Source organism: Cyclopterus lumpus, chromosome 2, assembly GCF_009769545.1.
Source record: "Cyclopterus lumpus isolate fCycLum1 chromosome 2, fCycLum1.pri, whole genome shotgun sequence".
In the NCBI taxonomy this organism is placed as follows: Eukaryota; Metazoa; Chordata; class Actinopteri; order Perciformes; family Cyclopteridae; genus Cyclopterus; species Cyclopterus lumpus.
In genome coordinates, this window is record NC_046967.1 from 6,283,819 (window position 1) to 6,304,305 (window position 20,487).

General features: G+C 44.5%; 1 protein-coding gene across 4 annotated transcripts in view; it reads left to right on the plus strand.

Annotated features, from left to right (window-relative positions):
• The window catches only part of LOC117740932 (beta-1,3-galactosyltransferase 1-like), a 115,124-nt gene that overhangs the window by 45,136 nt on the left and 49,501 nt on the right, over window positions 1-20,487 (plus strand). For all 4 annotated transcript variants that reach the window (XR_004610654.1, XM_034547625.1, XM_034547617.1 and 1 more), the window contains one exon: window positions 6,353-6,408. The gene's annotated coding sequence lies outside the window, so the exon portion shown is untranslated. The remainder of the gene's footprint in view (window positions 1-6,352; window positions 6,409-20,487) is intronic.

Sequence of the window (20,487 nt, forward strand, 5' to 3'; positions counted from 1 at the left end):
ACCTGTAGCTGTATCGTCATGTATTGAAACGTCTCCACTTCACTTATTTTCTTTGCTGTCTCCCTGCAAGCTTTATTTATTTATAATGTAACCGGCGTATGCACAGTATACTTAGCCGTTGACTGAATAATTTGTTCACATGTCTCCCATACAGTTACAGTAAATATTCAGTGTTTCCTTTGAAAACCACAAAGGAAATAAAAGATAAAAACTAGGTGCTTCGTTTATTTGGTCGAACAGTGTCATCACTATTTATGTCAAGATCATAGATTCCCTTCGACCTCAGTAGTGATTTCCAAACCTGAAATATACTGATTGTTTGAGAAGATGCTAGATGGTGATGAATGATCCTTGATTTCTTTCACAATACATATCGTATGTTTTGGTGCCAATTTCCCCTTCCACTCGGTGGAGGTATATCATTGTGTTTGCTCGTGTGTCACAGGCTCCACTGATCTTCTCTTGACAAAAAAAACAAAACACAGAGGAAACGACGCGACGCACAGCTGCACCCGGCCCTCGGCATCGCACTGATTGGCCCCCGGTACAATTAGAACTCAAATCGAGGTGTCGGGCCGGAATAGACAATCAGTGGCAGGAAATGCCGAGTAGCGAAATGCCGACGACGCACATCCGTGCCATAGAATGCCTGGAGAGCGCCTCACTCCATAAACGGGATGATTATGAGCTGGGAGGTTACGGAGGCGATCCAGGGGGACGTGACCTATTTCTCCCTCCTGAGTGCAGCTGCTCTCTCAGCAACGAAGGCGGGAGGAGGCAGACGGGGAGAGGACACGCTGCACTTTGATGCTCAGGACGCCGTGCATTTGTCTGGATTACGTCAACGCAAAGACGACCGGACACGAGACGTGAACGGGATCGTGAAGCAGAGGTTTAACTTTGAGAAAGGATGTACACGCTTCTAAAAGCTGCTGTTTTAGCCTTTGAACTTTAATTTCAAGTCATTTGAGATTGTTCTTTCTCTGTGAGGCGATCTCTCGTTCCTCAGAGCGACACCAGCTGGGCTTTCCTCTGGCCTACATCTTTGTGTTTAAAGAGTTAACTGGCAGGATCGCAGAATCTAATGGGACTTTTAATTAGGGCTTTAATAACGCTGCGAGTGTTGAAAAAGGTCAACCACTTATGGCTGTGTTAAAAAGTGTGCTGTGCGTGGTCTGCTCCAGGTGCATAATGACAGTAATCAGGATCTAGGCCATTTCTGATGAGATCTGGGTCATTTTAATTCAAATATAAAGTCTAATTTGGTCATGCACCATTTATAATGCGATGCTCTTAAAGTACCGGGCACGGCCTCTTGGCATGATGAAGCCATTTTTAAATCAGCTGTGACATTTGTGGCCTGTTGGTTTCCTGAATAAAAAGAATACTCGTGTCAGGTCCACTCAAGATATGGAAGGGACCCCAATCAGTTAAAAAAGAGTGACTTGGAACGAACTCCCCCTTTTGAGTTGGTAAAATACATGTAGAGTCACTTTATTGCACTACCTATTGATCCTGGTTCCCATCTGTTGTGTTAATTGCAGTTTCTCACTTGAGAAAATCCTCTCGACCCCTGGGACAATCAAAGTTACATGAAAACGTCATGAAAACTACATTAGCCGTAGTACATTGGCTCAATACCAACTTCAACATTAAAAAATTAACACATTATGCAGTTATACGTCAGCCGATAAGATGTTTAAATATATTTATTTGTTCTATTTTACCACAAAAAAAACTTTTTTTTGCAGTGTTGTCTGGTTCCAGATTGGATTTTAACATAAATATTTAAATAACAGTAACCAATGATTTCATATTTTTGTGTTGTTTGTTCGTCACACCCCCGGTTGGTGTGTTAGAGTCTACCACTTCTACTTAGCAGGTAGTGGTCTTGATTAGTGTTTACAACTCATTCACAGCCCCGCCGTCCTCTGGCGTTGGGCTAAGCTTAGCGCTCTGCTAGCTGTGGGGAAAGTTCAAGCTAAACCGCGATGCTAAGTTGTTCTTTAAGTCGAGCTGGACTCGGCTCCTCTGGCTCTAGGGAGCTCGGCTGAACTAAAAGACCTTTCTTGGTGAGGCGTGAACTCAAGTGTCCAGTAATGTAGTACAGATGTCTTTCTGACTGGAATCATTATGCTTTCTCTTCCTAAAAGATAGTTTTTTTTTCTGAGCACAGCAGGCAGTCGTTCATTTAAAGCAACAAAGTCCTGCTGGTTTGACGAGGCCCCGTGTGAGATGGATATGAGCTAGAATTTCAATTGGAACAGACTCCAGTGAGCAGGGGAGTGACATGTGACCTTGAATTTCCTATGCGACGGCACAGTGAACACACTGAACGGCAGCATCGGTTGATGTCCAGCTTTGGGTGTCTGTCGAGCGTGAATCATATAATCACCAGCGAAGCGATTTGAAAGAAGAGAAAAAATCTCCATATCTGCCGTCCGTCACTGGAAACGCCGACAGCAACTGACGGGAAGTCTTAAGGATGCCTTCAAGCTGAAAGTTAATTATCTGGTTTGCCCCGGCGGGTATCTCAGGATCTTGCAGATCATCTCTCCCCCCCGACCCCGGTCAGCAGCACTGATCAGCACTCTCTATTCCTAGAGAGCAAAAGTAATCCAGTGCTTTCTGTCACGTTTCCAAAGCAATAATTACTCATTTTGTTGCTTCATTTTCCTTTGAAGGCTACCGCTTTATAGCTCTGAATCATGTCCACTTAAAGAATGACTGGCAACTCGCTCTGAAAGGTCAGAGGAGCCCTGCAGCCTTTATGGATTCATCTACAGCATTTATCTCTCAAGGAATTTAGTTTGACCTTGCCAACTGTAAATTATGACACTTTATTCGTGCTGTTTGTCAGTAGTGCGGACAGTGGATACAATTATTATAATGAAAAACAATTCACTACATTCATATATATATATATATATATATATATATATATATATATGATTTGTGTTTTACAAAGTCAGGAAAGCATGCTCATGTTAACATTTAGCACAGAGCACCTGATTTCAAACGCCATTCAATAAAATGTGTCTTTTCTGTTAAAAACTTCCCGTAATTTATTGGCCTCTTGTATGGTTATATTGTGTTAATTTTGTTCTCTTATTATTACTCCGTTCAAGCACTTTGTGACTGACTGTAAAAAGCACTATATATAAATTGTACATACTTACATTCTAGGTCGACCTTCCTGTACCTTTTAAGTTCATATTGAGACATAATATCATAAGAACAGTTTAAAAAACTAAGGCTACAACATTACCGATTAATCACATGGGTCTCTAATTTCCTTTTAATGATACAGAGAGAGAGAGAAGACAGAAGGCAACCTCACTGTCACGTCTACGAGACACACAAGGAACATGAAAAGAAAAGCATCAAGTACAAGAACATCTCTGATCTAAGAAGGGATGTAAGGCTTTTATAAACAAGTAAGTTCTAAAAGACTTCCATCAGGGGTGGATAACAATACCAGAGGAACAACGATACACTAACTTGTTTTATTACAAGAAGTTCTTCACCATAAAAACTTCAAACCTGCGAACCGAACCCTGACTTTAATTGGAACGTCAGCCAAATGACCCGCCCAATCATCACGTTAACGGCACACCAAAACAATAACAATTACACGCTAGGCTTGATAAATCGCTTGGGAGAGAACCCCCCACAAAAAAAACAACCGTCACTGCAAAGCACATCTTTATTGGGCTCTCATGGTAATTTCCACAGTGAGCTCTCGCAGACAAACAAAGACGGGAAGAGATAAGCTCATCAGTCATCGCCTTTTAGAAATGATTTCCACAACAGAGAAACGGAGCCTGCTTCTGCCACCGAAGGGGGAGAGAGAGATATGAAGTGTAAATGCTATTGGCAGCAGAAACTAAAGGTGCATTTGCTCTCCCTTTTATTATTCCCCGTCGTTGAATAATTAAGAGCGTATGTTATTTCTCGGCCTCCCACTGTAATGAGAGCAATAATTCATATTATGCTGTTTAGCACATTGACAGAGGGGGTGGGGGTTATGCATTCCACACGCCACCATTTCTTTTTCCAGCGTCAGAATACAACTATGTTTGTGTTTCCACGGTGAGGTGAAAATAAAAGTGTGAATCAGCGCCGCAGCGAAGCAGAAGTGTGCCGGGGCCATCGTGATCGCGATGCACTGATAAGTATTCCTCCGCAATCTCTTTAATGAGCCAATATGCAAGGGGATTGCTCATCGGCTGCCTCCGCCGAGTGTGTGCTCGCAGAGTGTGAACCTCGTTCTATGTGGTTCACACACACAGTGTGTGTCTCCGCGAGGCGTTCTGGATCGTGAGCGGCTTGTTAATGGGCGATTACTCCGGAGCCGAGCTGACAGCCCGACGCAGCTAAGCTCCGATCGGGGTAACTGACTTTCGCGGCCGAGGCATGCCACTCAAGTCCGAGGGCAGGAAGTTCTTCCCAATTACCCAGCGTGCACTGCTAGCCTGAGACAGGGCTCCATCCTGACCTTGACGTGGCGCTTCCTCTCTCTCTCTCTCTCCCTCTTAAGCTTGATGACAGGGAGATCGTCACACCATGATGGTCTAATCTTGTTAGGCTGAGTAGCAGCGAGGCTCGGTCTGTCTCTGGTCCAGGATGATATACTCCAACTGTCACGTCACTGAAACCATTAGTTTTTTACACACAATGTATGTAACCTTTTTTTATTATAAGTTCATCTTTTGAGTCTTTCTTTTAGCAGGCTGGTTCCAGCTTTTCTAATTGGATGATTTGCTGCTTTTCGTATGTTTCATATCACTGTAAACAGAATATCTTTGGGTTTCGGGTCGTTGGTTGGACAAAAACAAGACTGAGTCATTTTTCAATAACAAATGCCAAATATTTGCTTCTCAAATGTGACGATTTGCCACCTTTTTGTTATCATACGTTATATAAAATATATTTCTGTTGCAGACTGTTTGTTGGACAAACAGATAATATAAATAATACAAACAGATAATATAAATAAATGACACTTGGTACAGCCCTGGCAGTTGCTGCCAGGGCTGTACCAAGTGTCATTTATTTTAATATTCAAAGCTTCTACTGGTTTTCGATTGAAGCTTCTAATCACCATCGCTCTATAGAATTTTGAATATATGTGTTTATGTGAAGTTACTGATTGTATTAAAAATAAATATATTTCCTCATATTTATCGCAGACGTTGTGATATCAATAAATATGGTATTGTTGTCCAAAGACATTGTATTGTGATGAATGCCCCTACAAAACAACAAATATTTGTAATTGTGAAAGTTATTCGATAAGAGATATGAGATTGATCAGCTGTCAATCAAAACCGGCGGGATAACAGGTTGCCGGTGTAGAAGTTTGTATTAAAACAGAAATACAATAATGTATTTTCTTACTTGTTTGAGTTGTTCACGTTTTCACGCTTATAACCACGATACTTTTCTAAAATGTGATCAATCAAACGGCCACCACTGGAATCTATTCTCCAAATACATTAATAATATTAGTGCGGCCCCATGCTTTATAAGCAGTTGTAGAAACAGCGGCTTCAAACGTGTCAGTTGACTTCTCAATACAGCGTATAGTAAATATAAGTGGTAGTGCTCCTTCCAGACAGGAAGCTCTCCGGGTGGAGACGGGAAACCCAATTGAAATATTTTCCTTTGGAATACATTAATTGGACTTGTGTTATCCGAGTTCAACGTGGTCCTCAAGGGGAAATGAAAAACCTCAATGACTTGAAATTGCTTGCGCGCGGCGCAGCGTGTGTGTGTTTGTGTGTTTGTGTGTCGCTGCGGCGGCATCGGCCACGGAGGCTTATTAATCAAGTGAAAAACTCAATTTGATACGAGAGAATTTTCATTTGACCTTTTCCCGGGCGCGAGTGAGCCTTGATTGATAAGTCCTCATAACAGAGCACACATCCCTCCATCTTCTCCGCCTGTTTTGTTGCCGTAGTTTTGATAGAAGAGGCTGCGGCGCACTGACGAGCCGTCGGCGGGTGACACTCAGAACTTCACACGTGGTTCGTGTCTAGATGCATTTGAGTCGAGCCTTCGTGTTTTATCCGCTGCTTGAAAACGAGTCATTGTTCCAATTTCTGATGGAATGGGTTCAACTCAATTCATTTATTCAGAGATGCTTCTTTTTTCTTCTTTTTTTTTTTTTTTACAGATTCACAGCCTCAGTAAAATATGTTTATTTGATAATTAAAGTTTTTTTTTTTTTAGCTTGACAGTCTGACAGTCTTAAAAGCACCTTCCCAGCATTATTTAAGATATTTTCCATAAGTCGCATATCAGTTGTCTTGACCTGGCTCTCGTCTTTTTTCTTCTCTCCCTCTCACAGACATGCTATGAAGACACGGAGCCCATATTGCCTGGGACGAGAGCCAGCTGAGTCAGGTACGCTACGCTGACACAGCACACACACACACACACACACACACACACGCACACACACACACACACACACACACACACACAGAGAGACGTGAAAATAAGTTATCGTTGCCTCTGAGGTTCACTGCTTCAATCTTCGCGGCCTAATGAAGCAAAGGCTTTGTCACCCTTGCATGGGTTTAGGTCTCCCGGGTTCCTTTAGTCATCAAAAGGGAATTACCCAATTGAAGAGGAAATATGGTCGTTGTACAGCGACACAGCAAAGGGTTTTTTCCTGGTGGACGTCTTGTGTTAAAGAACGGATTGGATTATGTTGATGCCTTTAGTGAAATTGGACAAATGGTATTATTTTGAATTTATTTAGAAAATGTAGACATTCGGCCCATTTCAAACGTACAAGGCACTTAATACTGGCATATAATACATTTATTTTAATAATGAAGTTTTTCTATTTAATATAAAAACAATTTTTTGTTTTTTTGAGATTTCAAAAAGCTCTTCTCCAAGGAAGCCCTGGCTAAAACAGTAGCAATAAGACTGTGGCCTGTTTATGAAGACACACTAACATCAGCTAGAGTGCACAAGTGAAGGCACATTGTAGCGGACTCCAGCACTTCATAACATGTATTGTCTACGATCCACTGGGGTCGTGTTTTTCTTTAATACTTGACGAAGGTGTTCTGGCTCCTCGGGAATGCAGTCCTGGTGCTTCTGTGATTGGTTTGAATGTATTTGCTCCCTAAGAAGGGGATCAGGCCATTTAAACAGCTAATGTCAGCCTTGACAGAAAAGATTCAGAAATACCGTCACTTGATTACTTTTCTCCGATCATGTCAGTGAACTGATCTCCGTGTAAACATCTGGTGGAACACGGTTTACGGACGCCACACTGTGTGTGTCCTCCGAAAGTGGGGGGACACCTTTTCAGCTCCGGGTGGCTCCCGGGTGCGGAAACCACATCTGGGTGTGTTTTAAATAGGACGTTAAGAACATCTCGCTCTCTTCTTCCCGTCCGTGTCCTCCCCCCTCATTGGCCCGCCGGTGTCGCAGCCCGCAGAGACGCAATCAGTTAGCATACTAAAGTTCAAATCCCCGTCATGTGTGCGCTTCCCTCAGCGCCACAGGCGGGGTCTGTGTGAAAAAGGTCACCTCTCACACTGAGCAAAGAAAGGAAACCGCCCAGCGTTCACTTCCCCTCGCCCCGCGGTGTTCAGCCTTCGCCGAGCCTCGGTGACTGCCACTTACTCCCTCTCACCTAATCACCACTCAGCATGCCAAATTATTACATGACTCATGCCACAAATCTGCATACAATTAGCATTTTTCTAGCCTTGAATGAGTGTTTTAGTGTGATGTCATTTTCTCATGGTGGGCGGCGCCGCAGCCGGACATGTTGCTTTTCCATCTGTGTGCAAGCCCAAAAAGCCATCAAACTTCGAGACGATAGTCGGCAGCAGCAGCAGCAGCAGCAGGCTAATTGAAACAAAAGCTATTGCCAGCGAGGACGGAAGCTTCCGGGGGGATCATAGGAATGGGCTTTGCTGTGGCTTTTTCTCCGGCTACAAGGAAAGAAAGCAACACAGGCCTTCAAAGCCGCATCTAATCACATACTACAAAGGGGTGGCTGAGGCTTCTGCTCCACACGAGAACATGAATGTGGAATCCCAACGCACGGGTGAGTCACGCATAACCTCCTGGTGAAATATTTAGTGAAAAAAGGGAGCGGATGTATCGACGGGCCTCGGGGACCAATAGTATCTTAGCGTCAATTCAGCCTCCTTTGAACCGCCTCCCCTTACTCCCCAGTACAAATAGTTAAAAAGCAGCACTTTTTCCGGCCTTTTCATTTATGAAACTCACTCTTTTCAAATATTCAATCAACCCTTGAGATAAGTCGGGGCGATTTGATTTCTTTTTTCTTATATTCATTTAGTGGAATAGAAAAACTATGATGAATTATAGTTAATATACTGCAGGAGCTCGGAGTGTAATGTCCTAATATTATTTGACTTCCTTGATGAGGCTTCTTCCCACTGCGTAAAAAAAGTGTCTTTGTCTTGCTGCTATGCTTTTAAATGGGTGTCTTAACAACGGTCCCATGCATAAAGTATTGATTTTAAGACTAATCTGAGCTTCGGAGTTGGCTCTTTTTATCTCTACCAAACTCGAGATATTGCCTTTGATTTCATCATAAAGCTGGGTATAAAACAAGCATGAATTTCAATAATAGATGGATTCATTGCTCACCCAGTTCAAGTATTAGTCTACCACCACAGCGACGCGCTAATTGAACAGTACAAGCCGGCGATCCCGCTGCAGGCGCTGTTTGCATAGATTCATCATAATTTATCAAATACACCTCAGCAGGCACTTTATTATGTCTCAGGAGCAATTTCTCAATATTTTTCCCTATGAATACATTACGCCACCGACTCGTACATCTTCCCCAGCCGTCCTTGAGACGAGCGGTCGCCGGACGGTTTGAAGTGCGAACACAGGACACTGTGTTGTTGCCACGCACACGCCACGGCCAGGCCGATGGGAATTATCTGACCGCACAGCGATACATCGGGGAGCACAGTGCTTAATACAGTCGCGAAGGAGCCTCGAGAGAGTAACGTCTTGGCGTGGTGGTTGTAACTCATTAGTGGGTTTTCACTGATCAATCACGGTTGAATTGTGGTGGGTCATTAGGAACACGAACCTTGAATGTCGGCCTCAGGGAGAAATCCATTTAGGAGCAGTGGGAGGTAAAGCGCTTGATGAGATGGAGTATGGACGTGTGTGTGTGTGCATCCCTCGGAAGGTATGAATTGTAATGTCTTTGATTGCTAATTAAAATAGGAATTTATCTCCAAAGAGTTTAGGATTTGAAAGTGAAATAACCCATTGGTTTGTGGACAAAGGTTTTGTACTCTAGCTTCCATTTGTACCGTCACCATCTTGTTTTTTTTATGCCGCCGTCGTCGTCTAATTTTTTTGGCCATTACCATTTAGTTTTTCTGAACCAGAAAAGATACGAGAGGGTGGAGCTAAGTACAACTGAACTTCTAATAAGACATTTCTCTGCAACCAGACAGAACAACGCCGTGGGAGCGACCTGTCAATCACAAGGTTGCATACACTGCTTTATTTTACTCTAAATGGACAATCATTTACTAAATGAACATCATGCTGTATTGAAGACTTGAAACTAGAGATTGAGACCATGGACTCATGTTTACCGAGGTAATAAATAAACTGCTGACCGATTTACAGACAGGAAGAGCCCAACACAGACACGCACAGATGGACCACACACTTTCGAAGCAATGATAAAACTATTAAGCCTTTATTGCATGGTTGACTCGCTCACTGAGTGGCATTGTTTGGTATTATTCCATTTCAAAAGCTCTACAACAATGAGGCCTCTTAAAGTGTCTTCAGATCAATGGAGTGAGTCATTTTCGAAGCTTTCCAAACATCACAGCGGGAAAGGGCAATCTCACAAGATTATACTTGTCAGATTAAATGAAACCATGGTGGGGTTTCAATCGGCGAGCGGCGAGCGGCTCCCAATCCAAACAATACCATCTCAGCGACTTCAAAAACAGAAGCCGGCGGATCCTGGATGCACTTCACAGGTTTCCCTCAGCTGTGCGCGACTTGATTTATAATGTGTGCTCGAGTTTAAAAAAGTGCCCCGTCGGATGAAAGGGTGATTAATTCCAGTTCCAAGTTGTTTGTCTTGGCTGACACGAGAATCACAGCAGCCCTCCCCATTGGACCGCTCTTTGCCAATGGGTCCGAGTCAAAGGCACCGTGGTCATGCGGTATATGCAAATCAGGGTTTCAATTCACCTGTCGATGGCTGGAGATTGCCGTGTCAGGACAGCTCGACATCGCTCTGCTGCCAGTCACCCAGTGTCACCTCACTGTACGCCCAATGGCGTCAAGGACCGGACCGATGTAAACGTTATAGTCTGACTTTGTGCAGTTATTTTCTTCGTTGATGTCAGCATTATTATTAAGTACAATTTAAATGATCCTCACTTTTTAAGTCAGGAAAAATAACTATAGCTGTTTATGGTTTTTTCAGAATTAAATAATAACAAAAAAAGGATGTCAACGGTTAACCAAGAGCAATTTGATGTGGCTACGCAATCAATAGTTCTCTGCTTTCTTCTTTGTCATTATTGTCCTTGCTGTTGTTTGGGGGGTTGTTTTTCCAGCTCCTTGTGTTCTGCGAAGATGGAGGCGATGCTTATATTTTTAGTCGAAAGACCTGGATTCTGTTGCGCATGCATAAGACAACACAAGGCCGAACACCACGGCGCACAAACCTCAGCCCGTGGCCGCCACGCTCTGAACAACTCAAAGCCGATCAATGATGTCTGCTCTCAGCCCGGCCGTGCAGAGGCGGCGATGTGCGCGGGGTGCAACTTTTTGACCTCGCACCACAAAGCCTGCACAGCCTGGAAGTGGCTAGACGGAGCCTTTCAGGTTCTCTTCTTGTGCGCAAGGTTACCAACAGTGAAAGAAGCAGCTGATGGTGTTTGACTAGCGCTGTGGAGAGCATGGCTGTGTTTTGTTTTTTGTCTAGTGGTAGTTCATCCACTTGAGCTGAGAGATCTGATCCTTATGGATACATTTACATCTCTCCATTGCACCTTATTAACTCTGCTTCCTCCCCGGAGTCGTTGTGACTTCACGTCTCATAGGGTCCATTGGACCTGGAGGTGTCTGATGCCTGGTGAGCCGGCCTCCCACCTTGGCCCTGCTGATGCCCCGCCCCCTCCTCTCTACCTCCTTCTGTTTCATGGATTGGAGTTCCATTCATACATTGTCATATTCATGTAATGTGTTTATGTAACTTTGTAAATGCTGTTCATTCTGTACACATGACATCTATTGCTTCTGTCCATCCGGGGAGAGGGATCCTCCTCTGTTGCTCTCCTGAAGGTTTCTTCCCTTTTTTCCCTGTGAAAGGTTATTTTTGGGGAGTTTTTCCTGATTCGATGTGAGGTCCTGGGACAGGGATGTCGTATGTGTACAGATTGTAAAGCCCTCTGAGGCAAATTTGTAATTTGTGATATTGGGCTATACAAAATAAACTGAATTGAATTGAATTGAATAGATCTGCCAGTCAGAGCATCTCTTGACAAATGAACATTTGATTTAAAGTGAAGGTCGCAAGCTGTTTTTGTTTTGAAATCGCTGGAGTGAATCCCCCCCCCCTCTCTCTCTCTTCAGCTATATTTTACTTTGCCACTAATTTAAAGTTTTTGGGCTGACACATCCTTGTGAGGACTCCATAAGTAGTCAGTCACCAGCGTGAGCCGCAGTTTCTGCCGCTTCTGCTCAAACACAGTTTAACAAACGCTAGACCAGCAGAATAGAATAGAGGTTTTTGTGCGTCTGATTCCTTTGCTTGCTTGTCAATGCTCCATTTTTAACAACAAATCTGTGTTGACATTGTACAGAGGAGAGCTAGTAACGTTAGCCGTTAGCTGACCTAACGGCTAACGTTAATGGAGGTCCTACCTCACGCTACGATGCTTTCAAGCTTTGTTCAGTAAAAATTAGTAAAGTTACAACATTATCATGGTAGCATAGCATTGAAATCTTGTAAAATGTAGTTTTTGCCAAGATCCAGAGTTGATAATAAATTCACAAGCAAAAATATGCAGCGGTGATCAAGGAATGTATGTTGAAGTACTTGGGATGTATTGTTGAGTTTTTGCTTTTTACACTGGTATCAAATTGGGTGTTGAGAATCGTGGAACTTCACTGGTATTGACGACGACTACTTAATTTCTGGTATGTCAACCCCACTATTTCATAATTTGGCTCAGTATGACCATGAAACGGATATTCAATTGCATTCTAAGCATATGTTCTTTAATAGGAACCCTGCAGCATTAGGATTGGTGGCAGTTTGGATCAGGTGGATGAACCCTGATGTTTATGGTGTTTTTGGCTCATCTCCCAAAAGGAATGAACCTTTTTGATTTGAAAGAGCCCTGGCCGCTCTCTGAATGTTTGAGGTTGATAGATGACGTGTGAGGTTGACTGTCAATGATGAAGGCATCGAGGTGAAAGTGCTCGGAAAAAATGAGAGACGTGCGGGTGCAGCTACCTCCAGTGGACGGCTTGTCTACGCCCACTTCTGCTCTGGCCACCCCCCTGTAGGACTGCGAGTTTTCCTCCTTTCCCAAATCTTTTAGTCATTTGTGTATTCAATGAGCAATTGCCTTTGATAAAGCTACATTCTGTTGATGATGGCCTTCTGGCACATTACTGTTATGATGGCGCATAAAATTAAAGCCGGGTTCAAAAAGGAGAATCACGTCCGCTTTTATCAACTGGGTCATTTTTTATTGTTCCCCGCATTCTTTGAGGGAAGAGGGAAAGTAAAAAGGGAATAAGAGGTTTCAGCGAGTTTCAGTTTCACCGCTCCGCCTTTGTAAACACTTCAACATTCACTTTTACATCTCGGCACATTTCTGTTTTGCTGCCTAAACTTTCTGAATATTTCTCTGGACGTACGCGCTCTGCAGCACACGCTCACGCTCCACTCCTCTGCGTGGGAGCGCAGGCTTTGTAGCCATCTCTGGTGGCTCCAAGTGGGTTGCAGAGCATATCGAGTACTTTGTGTCGGTGGGATATTACGTAAATGTGATTCCAGGGCTAATTTCAGTTTAAAGGGGCAGCGGTGGGCTCGGGCTTGCACGCTCTCAGTTTGAATGGACACTTGTTCTTGCAAAAAATTCAAACTGTAAATAGATCGACACAAGAAAGGAGGAATAACCAGCAGAAAATAGCAAGCTTGCATCAGTCATAGATTCCTCTACACATTGTCATCATCTTAACCCTTTGACCTTTTTGTTATTGTATTGATTACATGGAGTGTATTCAATTGCTTCATATCCCGAAGCTCAAAGGTCATGCAAATTAATAAGCCATAATACGTATTTCTATTTAAATTTGTTCAAATAAAACCACACAAACAATATTAATTCGAGATATTTCAAAATGTAGAAGCACGAGCAAAGCATTTGACGAGTCAGGAGTGAGACTTGTATGATTTGTGTATATGTATTTATTAATGAACGACTACTGGACTTACATAGAGTGGGTCAGCACACAGTATTGTATTCTGGCACATTGTGACTGCCTCAGGTTGTACAACTAGTAATTGATACCGAATGAAATCCTCTTATCACCGTCATGGTCACCCCCCGACCTGTACACACCACCCTCCTCCTCTGCCCTGTTCATCTGCAGGACTGTGTTCCAGAAAGCCAGCCCTGTATTTTCTGTTTGTGAGCAGGTGGAGGAGAGAGGAGTTCAAGGACTCGACAAGGGCTCAGTTCCCCGGGGGGGCCCTCCCTCCCCCAGAGACAATGATGACTCTCCCCCACCCACCCGCACGCCCTACCTGCCTCCTTCCTGTCCTCCATTTTGACACTGAGCAACGAGGCCTGCTCTGACCTTGCAGCAATTTTTGCAAATGTGCGCCAACATGGCCGTTCCTTTTCACAGCTACTGGAGGAGAACCGCCTGTCACTGGGACATGCACACACACACACACACACACACACACACACACACACACACATACACATACACATAGGAGTACATCTACTCTGTTTTTAGGTCTCCCTATCATCACAAGGTCCAGCAGTCTCCATAACCCCCAGACAGCCATTCAGCACCTCCCTCTCTCCATCTCTCCATCTCTCCCTCCCCAGCCCATCACACCTCCAGCATAATAAGTGTCTGCGGCAGACATACCGTGGCACCGCATGCCCCTCGCAGTCATCAGTGTCGTAACCCCCACCCCTCCTCCGGGACTGGACCAATTTAATTAAATTTCAATTCAATTCAATTCAGTTTATTTTGTATAGCCCAATATAACAAATTACAAATTTGCCTCAGAGGGCTTTACAATCTGTACACATACGACATCCCTTTCCCAGGACCTCACATCGGATCAGGAAAAACTCCCCAAAAATAACCTTTCACAGGGAAAAAAGGGAAGAAACCTTCAGGAGAGCAACAGAGGAGGATCCCTCTACCCGGATGGACAGAAGCAATAGATGTCATGTGTACAGAATGAACAGCATTACAAAGTTACATAAACACTTTACATGAATATGAAAATGTATGATTAATAATTATTAATAATTATTAATAATAATGTAATTTACAATCGTCCCCGCCTTGACGCTGCCTCCCCCGTTGTTCTGCTGTTTATTTATGACCCCCCTCGGCCCGCCAGCAAAGGGCGTTATGAAAGGGATTACACGGCCAAACGGCCTGGCTCAGACCTCGCTCTCATTACTCACCGCTCGTCCGGGAAGATGGCGGAGGACTTGGAGTGAGAGATTATCAAAGGGTTAGACCGTTTGAACGCTTCGGACGTTCGTCTTTCAAGGGACACCTGAAATATTTGCGACTCTGCAGAGCCTCCCGGCGCCAAGGCGGCTGTAATTGAAGTGGAAATGACAGCCGGAGCCCCAGCTGCCAGAAAGTACTGAGAGCCCCGAGAGAAGTAAGAGGATCGGAAGACTAGTGGAGCTTTTCAGAGGCGTTTTTCTCACCCCTGCCATTCTCAAGCACAAGGAGGCTCATATTGTCACGATATGTATCTATACATTTAAGCTGCAAAGTAATTCATAGTCATATTGTAGATATGTTAATCCATCCATCCAGCTTCAACCGCTTAGTCCGGGGTCGGGTCGCTGTGGCAGCAGACCCAGCAGGCTGACCCAGGCTTCCCTCTCACCCGCAACATTCACCAGTCCACTGGGGGATCCCGAGGCGTTCCAAGGCCAGCCGGGAGATATAATCCCTCCAGCGTGTCCTGGGTCTTCCCCGGGGTCTCCTCCCAGTTGGATGTGCCTGAAAAACCTCTGATGGGAGGTGTCCAGGAGGCATCTGAATTAAATGCCCGAACCACCTCAGCTGACTTCTTTCGACACAACGGAGTTGCGCCTCAACTCCAAGACCCTCCTGATGTCCGAGCTCCTTACCTTATCTTCAAGGCTGAGCCAGGCTCCCCAACGAAGGAAACTCATTACGTCCACTTGTATCCGCAACCTCGTTCTTTCGGTCACAACCCAGAGTTCGTGACCATAGGTGAGGGTTGGAACGTAGACAGACCAGTAGTAGCCTTCAGGCTCAGCTCCCTCTTCACCAAGACGGTCCGGTGCATCGCCTGTTTTACTGCTGCAGCCGCACCGATCCACTTATTGATCTCCCGCTCCATCTCACCCTCACTCGTGAACAAGACCGTGAGATACTTGAACTCCTTCGCTTGGGGTAGGCACTCTATCCCACCTGGAGGGAGGAATCCACCAGTTTCCGGCAGAGCACCATGGCCTTTAGATTTGGAGGTGCTGCCCCTCTCCCTGCCGCTTCACACTCTGCTGCAAAAACGCCCCAGTGAATGCTGGAGGTCACAGTCCGAGGAAGCCAACAGGACCACATCATCTGCGTACAGCAGAGAGGCGATCCTGAGACCCCCAAACCCGACGTTCTCCACCCTCCGGCTGCGCCTAGATATCCTGTCCGTGAAATTCACGAACAGGAGCGGTGATAGAGGGCAGCCCTGGCGGAGGCCAACACCCACCAGGAACGTGTCTGACTTAATGCCGAGAATGCGAACACAGCTCCTACTGCAGGCGTACAGAGACCGGATAGCCCGTTGCAACAAGTCTGGCATCCCATACTCCCGCAGCACCCCCCACAAAACCCCCCGAGGGTCCACAAAGCACATGTAGACTGGTTGGGCAGGACCCCTCCAGTAGTCTTGCGAGGGTAAAGAGCTGGTGTGTCTGAATGTGACAATATTCAGAATTTAATACTGGTCCTGTTATTAGCATATTTGGTTTGGATGTTTCAAATGAGGCCTTTTTTAGATGAAGACATGTGGGATATGCGCTAATAATTTCAGGAGCTTTCTTTGGACATGTATATAGCGCATTATGATTTTTCGTCTCAATTCCAGATTTTTCATGCTAGTTTTGCAACACATGGTCTCCTTCCTGTTTACTACCAGCTGCGTTGGTCCCACAAACCAACAAGCTCACATTTCCCAATGCCCAAAAGAAAAGCCCACATTTCTTGTCGGAAGGAGAAACACACCTACTTTTAGCTTTTTGGATGTGCACACATATCGCATAACTTTTTGCACGTAAAAAGTGAATTGAACAGAACTAAATCAATTAGCTTTGAGCACCAGGTGGACAGTTTGCAACAACAAGCGCTGTCAAAACTTTTCCACCATGTACATGATGCCGATAAGTTCCCTTTCAAACCTCACTCTTTATATTATTTCACTATTCTGGCATCAAAGCTTTGACATGAATCCACCGGGACGAAGAGCGATGTCTGTACATCAAGAGGTTAGAGAGATCAGAGAGACAGAATTGTTAACGGTAGTATTTCCGTGTGTGTGTGTGTATGTGTGTGTGTGGGTGGTTGTGATGTATGCCGGCAGCATGACTTTCAGAAGGTGGGTGTGTGCAGTACAGTAGCATTTGTATTATAAAAAAAATGTACAGATGTGGCGAGCGCTAGTTTAAACGCATTGCTAAGCGCCCCACGTTTTTACAGCAGCATCCCGAGCGCTGCGCCACGTCGTTAAGTGTTGATTCTCAATGTGGGGACCTTTGACAGATACCCGCAGCTTCATGACGGTAACCGTGGTTACTATATTCTAAACAGAAAACAGGAGGAGGCAAATTAGTCGGATGCTTGGGTAAGTTGCTTTTATTCATCTAAACTGAACTATTAACTGTTCGCTAGCGCAGAGTTCATAGTTTGTCTATGGAAATAATCCAGTGAATGCCGAGCAACAATAATAATCTGTTCCTTCACCGCCAAGACGTCACTCTGCTACCTCGCCGTGGAACCAAACGGTGCTATTTCACCTTATCTGTCCGCATACATATCCTTTTTTTATGGCAATACTATCCTTTTGCTGTCAGAAAAGGAGGAGGATTCAGAGTCAATGTTGACGTGTTGCTGAATGGTGTTAAAGCCTGGCTTTGGAGGTATTATAGTATTAACTAAGATGCTCAAAGACATATGTTATTCTCTGTATTACAAACTGTATCAAACATGTACCTGTCCGGTCTATGATAATGTGTCAGGAGCATCGAGGCATAGTCATCTGGTACAAGAGATCAATATATATGCTTGATGCTGGTGGACATTCACATCAGAAGGTTTTCTGTAAATACCGTTCTCTCTCTCTCTCTCTCCCCCCCCCCCCATAATTGGATGATGTGAATGTAATGACACCGTGTTTCATGAGAAAATAAATGGTCTCACAACACGCGGCTGCTTCATTCCAATTCCGCACTGAATTCGATGACACTCATGAAGTGTACACGGCAGAAAGGAAAGACGAATGGCTTGCCTGTGTGATGGGAATCTGGACAGCAACTGTCTAGGAAGGCTGCCGTCTTATTTGTCCCGCCCCTCCTCCATTTCGATTGGTCGGCTGGTTAAAAAAAAGTGCCGGTTGCCTAAATATGGACGGTGACTGTAGTCTAAACATGCAGCGCTCTCATTGCAAAGAAATCACGAAGGAAAACAGCGTGAGCATTGGGGGTTGTGGTGGTTGGCATCCACTGCGGTTGCCTTGCCAATAGCGAGTGAAGTGGTGGACATAAGTAGATAAAGTTAAGTAAGTTGATTAAATTGGGATCAAAATGGAAACAAATGGATACCCTGGGAAGGAGGGTGTTGAAGAAAACAACATTCATCTCGCCGCTCTGATGCTATGAATGTTTTCATTATGGCTCTTGACAGTACAATTAGTCCAAAATGTGTTCTCTAAGTGGAGAAATCAGCTTATTTTAGAGCTACAAAATCATCCAATCCTTGCACAGAAAAGCCATTAACTACTGAAGCATAATTAACACCCACTCAGTTTTTATTTCCTCCATAACGGAACACCAAGAATGCTCGAACACGCCTTTGAACCCACAACAACAGCCCAAAGCAGCCTCAACACGTTTTTGAATCTGTGTCGGCTGAAAGGCTCTTGGTAAAGATATTTGCACAAGAATAACTTGAATAAATTAAATCCTGTTAGAATGTTCTGATGTAAGTGGTTAAAAGGAATCTCTAAACATCGGCCCATTTAAAGTGTAATTAAAAAACGGAATTTGGAATTGCTCTAAGATATTCAGTATTAGTTCATGCGTTGTATCAGCCCAACCACGAGCCCATCCATCTTGGAGGGTTATTGTGCATGAAATGAGAGAAGGGAGTAAAACAGAAAATGATCTGCCGCACCACGCTACGCCTGCGTGATTTAATGCCGGCAAGTTTGACAAGTGATGTGTTTTCCGTCAGGCAAGCGCACATGATCTTTTGCCATCGATGCAAATGCGACCTTTCTGTCCCCACTTTGTTTTCCATGATCAACTCTCACGTGATTCATTCAAGTGCAGCCACACGTGGTGCGCTATCATTTCCTCCGATCGGTCCTCCAAACATCAGGGTCGAATTTTGTGTACGCTGCTGAAATAGAGTAAACACATATGAAAGGTCACAACGGCTTCATGTCGAAGTCAAAGGCCTCTCCCTTTCAACAAGACCTTTTAAATAGACTTTCAAATTCTCGACACCGACTTGTTTTTAGATGGAGACGTTTGCTGAATGTATGTAGTTAGCGCAAAAAGGATTAGTGTGTAGTACACTCGGCACCACGGCAAAGATAATTAAGAGCCATTAGGACGTTTTCATTTTCCGTTTCATTTCCCCCAAAGCACAGGGTGGTGTAACAAGACACTGCAGGTCACGCTCGCTAGCTTTAAATGTTCATCTCATTCATACGTTGGGAGGAACATTGTTGAATCCCTCTGTAGAGCAAATTGTTCTGAGCTGAAACAGAATAGTATTGGAGTTCATTAGCGGCCGGCTAATTGCCGAGACACTCGCATTCACTGTTGCATTGTTAGGAACAGATGCACACACAACAACGAGTGAAACTCCACCCACGTGCACACGCCTACGTGCCGGCACTTTGTTTTGCTCTTTGCACTCGCAGGCTGTGAAACATAAAAGTACATGCATCCATAACGAAATTCTTTTGCATCCTAATTACGCACACGCACAAACGACAGTGGGTAAAAAAGCACATTGGCAATCAAAGGATCGGCGGTTCGATCCCCGGCTCGTCTAGTCCATGTCGACGTGTCCTTAACCCCAAATGTCTCCCGTGGCTGTGTCTACGGTGTATGAATGTGTATGAATGTTAGTTACTGCTGATGGACAGGTGGAACCTTAGCCCCTCCCATCAGGTTATGAATGGGTGTTAATGATATCATGTAGTGTTCAAGAGCTTTGAGTGGTCAGACTAGAAAAAGCTCTGTACAAGTACAAATCCATTTACCATTTGTCAGACTAATTTAAAATTGGCAGATTATTGTACAAGACATCATGTGTTTGATTGACAGCAGCTGGCAGGCTGAGCTTCAGCAGGGGAACAAAAAGCAATTTAAACCACTTGCACAGTAGCTTACATTAATTTCATCGAGTCATGGTTGTCAACAGTTGTCGTTGTTTAGAGTCCGATTAGAAACGTATACGTCTGCATCCGTAGCAACACAGATAATTATTTTTAACACATGTTCAAATGTTCAAAAAGCCGCTCAGCCGAGCGAGCTGGAAGTAGAGAGCAAAGAGCTACTGCACGGCGATGCCATTTGAGCGAGACGGTGAATCAGAAGACGAGTTCAGCAGTACAGCCGTCACTCTAACCCGGTGCCACGTCTCCAAGGGAAGCTCCGTCTTCAGCTGGATTTTGTTTTCCATCTTTATGTGCGGGTAAACACACAGCACTCACATCCACCCAGGGAATAAGGCGGCAGCTGTGCGGCAACAGATCATAAAGCCCCCAGATGGGTGTTGCGGGGGACTTTTAGGTTTACAAAAGCAATTTTTATTGGCTGAGGTCACAGACTTTGATCTCTGTTACCTCTGCTCCCAATCCCCTGTGACACCGGCAGAAAGAAAGCCTCTTCTTTATGTTTTTTATTGCACTCTGTAGCTTGTTACAGCGGTGTGATATTTCTGCCT